The following is an 8,634-nucleotide window of genomic DNA, read 5'->3' on the forward strand; positions in this document are numbered from 1 at the left end:
GGATTAAAAAAAATGATTTTGCTCTACACAAACATGGCCTAGGCGATAAGAAGATTGTCAAGACCCTGAAACTGAAGTGCAGTACGGTGTCCAAGACCATACATCGTTTGAACATGAGTGGTTCAACTCAGAACAGGGCTCGCCATGGTTGACCAAAAAAGTTAGGTGCACATGCTCAGCGTCATATCCCTAATTTTAAAATTGAAAATCTATGTTTGAGTGCTGTGAGCATTATTTTAAATATCTCAATGAAATCACATAAAGAACTGTGATTGTATAATTGATATTATTTTAAGAATTAATCTCTATTTTTTTTTTTGTTAAAGAATTTATAACAGTTTATCTATCGAAAACAATAACTATGGTAAGCTCTTTTATTTATATTGTTCTTGTAAAAAAATCTACGGTACTTTTTTTTGTTTTTTATATCACACACACAGTGTCAATTTTTAATAACATAACAAAACTATATGCAAACTGATGCAGAAATTGATGAATCCTTTATCATATCTATAGAAAGCTCGTCATACTATAGAACAAAATATTCATTTATCTTATTTTTATTTTCTTTTTTAAAAGGCAGGCAAGGAATCCGAAAATATTGAATCCATGGTCCAAGATGATATGCCTGCAAGCCAATCAGTGGAGGAAAGGGTAAGTAGTTTACCAAAACGGATAGGGAATGTACTTGTACATCCATTTTTATAGTGCCTATACACTTTATGTAATTCATGTAAATGCAACTGACACAACTTATCTTTAAAGCGGTAGTATACTGCACTATTATCGTTTTACTTACAGGTAAGCAGTGACGGATGGTGTGTTGAGGGCGCAGGGGCGCCGCCCCCCCATCCATGCGTCCGGCCCCCTAATCTGCATGAATGGCGCCAGACGCATGGAGTGCAATGTTATTTTTTTTTTTTACAATCACCTAATTACAGCCAGAGGCTCTAATAGGGCAATGGAAAGGGTGGTCCTGGGGCGCAGAGCAGTGCTTCCTGAGCCCACCAATTGTGTCACAATAGCAAATGAAAATTTGCTATTGTCACAGCGATCCTCCTACTCCTCCTCCTCCTCCATACTAGCGCAATATGCCTTTCTAGACCTTTTTTTTATTTTTTATTTTTAAGGATAACAATGCTTAGCATCATAGCATCAATAGCATACTGTATTGTGAGTGTAATTAATAATGACAACATTTTCTTTAACATTTTATTTTTAAACTGAAGATGGTTTACAGTTTCTAGCTATGCAACAGTTTTTTAAAAAATACAAAAACAAAAAATAATTTATATATATATATATATATATATATATATATATATATATATATATATATATATTTATATATTTTAAATTTTTTTTTAATTTCACAAAATCAAGCAAACTTTTTTCTGGTTTTATATATTTTTTTTTTAATTTTTTACTTATAGAGAAAAAAACTTTTGGAAAAAATATGGTCAAAGTTGCCAAGTGCAGAGGAAGATCCAATTTTTCCTTATAATCCTCCATCCCAGAGTTCCACACTGTCTGACTCCGAAACAGCAGAAGAACGAAGACTACACAAAAGAATTGGAAAGCAAGACTGGTGTCAGTGTGGAAAATGTCTTCCGATGCCTACTGGTAGAGAGTCTGTTTGCTGCCAAGAAATTACAAACGTAAAAGAAAACATAGACGAAGGTTTAATATGCATAACAGACTGTGAGATTTTCAAAAATATGGTACAAGACCGGCGCAATACCATGATTCATTTGATAATGTTACACCAGGGAACCTCACGACAACCAAATGCAGATGATAATTGGTATATAATTAAAAATTACTTGTAATGTTACTTTAATATAATAATCATTTATATTTAGAATGTTTTTGGTAAACTGCATATATCACAATATCCATTAAAAAAATATATATATATTTTAAATCTTAATTATTAATTTTTTTATTTGATATTATTAATCAATATTTTTTTTTGTTTTTTTAATAGAAACCTAAGGAAAACTGCATATAAAGAAATTAACAGCCTGGATACATGGCTATCTGGGCAAAGGAAATCGAAGGCCCATACCTTCCTGTGCTGTTAATGCGGTTCGGATAAACTTTCCTGACCCAGAAGGGGAATACGCTGGTTTCAGATATTCTAATGACTACGACGCCGGCGAAATGGCATTAGAATTGTAGTATTTTTTTTATATAATGTTGATCTATATATATATATATATATATATATATATATATATATATATATATATATATATATATATATATATATATATGTGTATACAATTTTTTATTTCTTTTCCTGTTTATATTTGTTGAATATTTTGGAATTAAAAATTTGCATATCTTTGTAAAACAATGAATTAATTATTTTTTATTTTAGAGCTGTTACTAATTCTAATTTTATTGTGCTATTTTATTATGCTATTTTATAATTATTTATTATCGGGAAGAGAAGACAAAATCTCTCTCTCTCTCTCCTCCCCCCCTCTCTCTACCCCCCCCCGATCTCTCCCCCCCTCTCTCTCTATCTCCCCCCCTCTCTCTCTCTCCCCTACCCCCTCTCTCTCTCTCTATCCCCCCTGTCTCTCTATCTCCCCCCCTCTCTCTCTCCCCCCTCTCTCTCTCTAACCCCCCCCCCTGTCCTCTCTCTCTCTCTCTCCCTCTCCTACCCTCTCTCTCTCTCTCTCTCTCTCTCTCTCTCTTCCCCTGTTTTTAATGTATAAACTCAGTAAACTATAGCAATTATTAATTTTTAATTCTTTATGAATTTAAACTCACCTTTGTTTGTTATCATCAAAATAAAACAAAAACCTCATAGAAAGATTATAAAATACCTTTCACTACTTTTTAGGAAAGATCAAATTGCAAAACTTTGCAAAAATAATGTAGAACAGTAGAACCTAAAAAAAACCAAAACAATTTTTAGTAAATAACAACAAATTAAAACTTTGCTACTACATTGTCATACAATAAAATGGGACTAACCTGAAACAATGCTGATACCAATTTGGCTACAAAAATTAAGTGAATCAATATACAAAATACAATATAATTAGAACGAATGTATAAAAAAATTACTTTAATGCTCTTCCAAACTCTTCCAAACATATCAGTCCTCCAAAACTTCCTCCCTATGTAATTGAAATCGTGACCTATGCAAGGACACAGCATATTCATTCTCCGGTCTTGATGTAGGTGCTATGTTTTGAGGCATCTGATCCTCTTTCGATCTCCACGCCGGTGCCAATTTTCCAGCAGCAACACTAGCAATGGATTTTAATATTTCCGAAACATGATTATGGCAGACGGGCTCGTATATTTTTCTAACGATCCATTTTTTACGAGATCGTGGGTGTTCTAACGATGTTCTTTTTGTGCCAACCTCTTCTGTTTTTGAAGTTTCTCTTCTAACAATAGCCTGGCACCGTCCAACATTCATATTATGTGACATAACTGCCAGCTTGGTCCTTACCTCCATTGAGTTTATCCGGTAATGAAAGCGTTTGCTGCGATATTTCAGCACGCTACTGTGAAACGTTTCAATAGCACCGGTGCGGCAGTACATAACCAGATGAGGGACATCGTTATGTAACTAAGTCGACGTTACAATATCCTCTAGGGCTTTGAATGATGCACTTGGTTTTATCAACCACTGAACCGGAGGATCCGATTCATCTTGAGTATTGTGCAGACATTCAATATTTTTTCCGCATTCTTCCCACACATGTATGTTGCGCACATGGTAAAGTAGGGAAGTCCATTTACTCCAGAAAAAATCGGAATCCCTTTGCAGTGTCTACTGCACCAATAAAAATGGTTGATTACTGGTCCAATCCAAAATTGCAAATCTTGACAATTTGATTTCTTGCTTGCCTCAACTAATTTTTTTTTTAATGATTTGCTGTAGTGCCAGAGATCATACTGGTGTGAAATAGTTTTGTATTCCTCACGCAATTTTTTTTTTTATGCCCATATGTCTGTCCGTTCCCAAAACTTGAACATCATATTTTTCATTTAATATTCGATCAAGACACAATTGAAAAGCAAGTTTCTCCATGGCAACAGAAGACGTCGTTTGTGTAACCTGGACTATTTCAAAGTCAATAATCTTCTCCGAATCTAAGTCCATCATGGTGTATGTACAATACTTAGCGCAAAATCCTGGACTGTCACATTGTCCATCGCCAACCAAATAAATCGAATCATTTTTCAAAGTTGATTGTAATCTTTTTTTTTCTTCTAGCCAACAGTGATCATTTCCGGCGTATATAAATTGATTAAGATAGCGATGGAAGGTTGTCTTAGAAAAAATCGGAATTAATAGTAAATCCATCATTTCTATTACAGTTGTGAAGGAAGCACCACTACATATGATCGCAGAGGCCAAAATTACATTACCGGCAGCGTAATTTTTGATCTTAGGTTGGCTTTCCCAAATCAGCATTTCATGGTTTTCCATGCATGTTCCATAAACCTTTAGCAGACTACCTACTAAACTTTTATTGAAAGATTTGATAGTTTCAAAGCAGTTGTTCTTGGGGCAACGTATATATCTCAGTAGTGTATCTAAAGAAGATTCAAATACAATAAATTTGCGTTCGTCCACAAATAGGCGTTCATCTTCCATCAAAATATTTTGTTCAGGTGTAAATGTATCCTCTGCCCCTGAAACATCACTTTCAGATATTTTTGAAAGGTCCGGAACATAGCTTTCATCGTTTGTGGTATTTTGATCTATTGATGTAAGCATCTCTTCATCAATATCCATATCCATATTTTGTACTGGATTAACTTCTTCAAATTCCTTTTCAGTTATTTCTAAAAAACCTTCATTATCATTATCTACAAAATGATGTGTGTCAGTGAACTCCAAAGATTTTGGTGGAAGAACACTTTGTCCTGGTGCTATTAATTGATCGTTTGGGCAATTTTCATCATCTGATAATACAGCAACAGACGTAGATGTAAACAATGAATTTATCGGTGTAACTTCCAATTGGGGATTTAAATTTGATAAATATTTATTTGAAGGTTTTGAATGCATTATTGGCGTGTGTATATAATATGAGATGAGGAAGAAGTCATGATCTTTTGATATATCCCTATAACTAGCTGCAAACCCATACGATTTCTCAGAGATGTAATACATGAAATCTTCCGATGAGGTTTGCGTACCCATTTCTGTTGTCAGCGAAACAGTGTCATTTTTAGACTGATGACATGGGCAGCAACAATTCTTTTCTTTTTCCCGTGATTGTTTTATAAGTATTGGAAATGACATTGATCTATCGTTTGGTAACAAAGAAGGGACAGCCTCAGGTTTCAACACTTTACTTTTTTTTTTCAAGTGATAACTGTTTTCATCAAAATGGGCAGAGCACATTCTATATCGATTTCCGTTGACATCTTTTTTTTTTTTTTTAAAACAGTGAGGTTTATTGAAACTTTTGGTACAATACAAAAATAGACCGTGCATTGAAACTTCGATCAGATTCATAACACACAGAAGTACAAAAAAATATACAAATATACACAGTGATTAACACTTAGAAACAGAACAGACATAGTAAAAATAAGGCAGTAATCAGTCACTTTCCTTCGGCCCAACACTCGAGCAGACAATATTAGGTCAATTGGGGCGGTCAGCATAAAATAGTTACCCACTGCACTACTGAGCTGTATCAGGGCACTGCACCCACTTGTCCCAAATCTTGTTGAACTTCTGGGGGCACCCCCTATGTTTATATAAAAGTTTATGAAATGGGATGACACTATTAATTTCCTTAATCCACAATCCTAGAGTAGGAGGAGTAGGTCTCATCCACCGCCTGGCTATCAATTTACGCGCTATAAACAAAGTTTCCTGAAGAAATATGACAGTGGATTTGGGCATCTCTCCATCCGGATAGACCCCCAGGAGACACTCCTTAGGGGAGAGCTGTAAAGGAGACCCCATTTTGTCGTGCAGAAATGTGACTACCTGTTGCCATAGAGTCTGTAGTTGGGGACAGCTCCACAATAGGTGAAAGAAGGAAGCATCAGGGTCTGCGCACATAGGACAAGAGGGGACCAAGTCAGGGTGATATTTGGACAGTCTGAGCGGGGTGAGATAAGCCTGGTGTATTATAAAGGTCTGGGTAAGGCGATCCGACAGTTTTGGCGACACTCTGCGGCACGTCTCCAGGGCATCCTCCCATTCCTCATCCTCCATGGCCCCCACACTGCGCTCCCAGCGGGTCTTAAGTGCATAAGCTAAAGTGGTCGAGGAAGGTGTGTGGAGCTCAGAGTAGAACATGGAAATGAGGTGACTGGGTTCTGTACTTTTAACAATCTCAAGGGTGGTGACCGATTCTATCTCAGGAGGACCGTCAGGGAATTGAGATCTATAAGCATGGGAGAGCTGTAAGTATCTGTAGTGCATGGGGCCCTGGAGCGCAAACTGGTCCTGCAGGGTCTCGTAAGACCGCAGACCAGTGGTCGTGGAGATATGGCTAAGGAGGAGAATACCCCTCCCGCTCCATATCGACAGGTCAGGGATGGAGAGGAACTCACGCAATGTACTATTATGCCACAGAGGGGTGAGTGTGTGGAACGGAGGGCACCGAAGCCTGGACGCTACCACCTCCCAGATCCGACAATAGTGATATAGGAGAGATCTGGGGCACAGGGGCTCCGGCGAGCCCCTGACGCCCCTAAGGATAACTAGGAGGGGGTCCCCGAGGGGATGAGCCCACCCAGGGCAGAGCAGGGTCAAGAAGCGTTCTCTATCCGTTTTATCAATGTGAAAGAACTGGGACAACTGAGCTGCCAGATAGTACAGATTAAAATCCGGCAGGGCCAACCCCCCTAGATTTGTAGGATTTTTGAGTTTGCGCCAGGAGATCTTGTGCCGGTTAGCACCCCAAACAAAGGTCTTGAGGAGTGATTCCATCTGCTTAAACAGCCTGAGTGGCAGATATATAGGAGAATGCCATACAACATAGAGAATTTTGGGGAGAAGAATCATTTTAATTAAATTGACCCTACCCATCACTCCCAGAGGTAATTTGGACCATACTTGAATTTTGGCCTTAAGCAGAGGGAACAAGGGTTGAACGTTATCTGGGACATAATCTGCTGAGCTAGCTGTCACCTGAATCCCTAAGTACTTAATGCGGGATACACACTGCAGGGCCGGGTTTGCGGGGGCGATCGCCTGCGGGCTCTCGTCAAGCGGGAGAATTTGTGACTTATCCCAGTTTATCTGAAAACCGGAGAACCGTCCGTACCGTTCAATTAAAGAAAGGGCTGTGAGCAGGGATTCTCGAGAGTCTTCCAAATATAACAAAGTGTCATCAGCATACATACTAATCTTCTCCTCCAGCGGTCCCTTACGTAGGCCACGAATCCCGGGATGTGCTCTAATGGCCATCGCCAGGGGCTCCGCGGCCAGGGCATACAGCAGGGGGGAGAGGGGGCACCCCTGTCGAGTGCCACGGGATAAAGGGAAGGCGGTCGACTGCCAGCCGTTGGCCAGGACCCTAGCTACCGGGGCGCTATATAGAAGTTTGACCCACTTAATAAAATTAGGGCCAAAGCCGTATCGGTCCAGGCAGGTCCAAAGAAATGGCCACTCTACCGAGTCGAATGCTTTAGCCGTGTCCAAGGAGACCACCACCCTGCCGCCCATTCCGTCGTGTTGTGCCTGGAGATTCATGAATAACCGGCGAAGGTTAAATGAGGTGTTCCTCCCAGGCATGAACCCGGCCTGGTCCGAGTGTATGAGTGAAAGGATCACCTTGTTGAGACGGAGGGATAAAATTTTCGCAAGGATTTTAGTGTCTACTGGGAGCAAAGAGATGGGGCGGTAAGACTCTGGGGCGTGCAAGTCTTTGCCCGGCTTGGGGATGAGCACAATTAGCGCCTCCCGCATAGAAGGGGGCAGGGCTGCATCCTTGAACAGAGATTGAAACAAAGCCAATAATTTAGGAGAAAGGAGTTCCGAATATTGGGAGAAGAATTCAATCGGGAGGCCGTCCAGGCCAGGGGCCTTAGATCTAGGGAACTCGGACACGGCTGCTGCAATCTCCTCCACAGAAATGGGTGCCTCGAGGGTCGCCAACTGGTCGGGTGTCAATGTGGGAAAGGCAATAGAGTCCAGAAAGTCATGCATGTCAGTGCAGTCAGCGGGGGCCCTAGAGGTGTAAAGTGTACTAAAAAATGATCGGAAACACTGTGTCACCGCAGCAGGATCGGTGATCTCATTACCCAGGTCATCCTTCAAAGTTATAACTACCGGGGGCCTATCCTCACAATGAACTAAATATGCGAGGAGTTTCCCCGCCCGCTCTCCATGTGCAAATAGATTCTGCTTCTGGAAAAACATCTTAGATTTCGCCTTCTCATATTCAAGTTGGGAAAGGACTTTAGAGGTCAATTTATACTGGGATTCATGCGTCGGAGTCGGGTCCGCCATGAAGGCCTGTTCAGCTTCAAGCAGATTCGCCGTTGCCCTGGAGATCTCCTCAGCAGCCCGCGCCCTAACAGCTTTAATTTTGGAAATCATAGTGGATCTGGCGAACAGTTTAAATGCCTCCCACACTGCAGCCGGGGAGGCAGTGCCCTCATTATCAGAAAAGAATTGTGTCCAGG

The 8,634-nt window shown here is 40.1% G+C and overlaps 1 pseudogene across 1 annotated transcript in view; it reads left to right on the plus strand.

Moving 5' to 3' along the window:
• Positions 1-2,181, plus strand: part of LOC309544478 (P2X purinoceptor 7-like) — a 4,585-nt pseudogene extending 2,404 nt beyond the window's left edge. Inside the window, exons 2-4 of the transcript in view lie at positions 580-654; positions 1,434-1,804; positions 1,988-2,181. The product of the transcript in view is annotated as a P2X purinoceptor 7-like (transcript). The remainder of the gene's footprint in view (positions 1-579; positions 655-1,433; positions 1,805-1,987) is intronic.
• The last annotated feature ends 6,453 nt before the right edge of the window (positions 2,182-8,634 follow it).

This window comes from Pelophylax lessonae (assembly GCF_965119305.1).
Source record: "Pelophylax lessonae genome assembly, chromosome: 1".
NCBI lineage: Eukaryota > Metazoa > Chordata > Amphibia > Anura > Ranidae > Pelophylax > Pelophylax lessonae.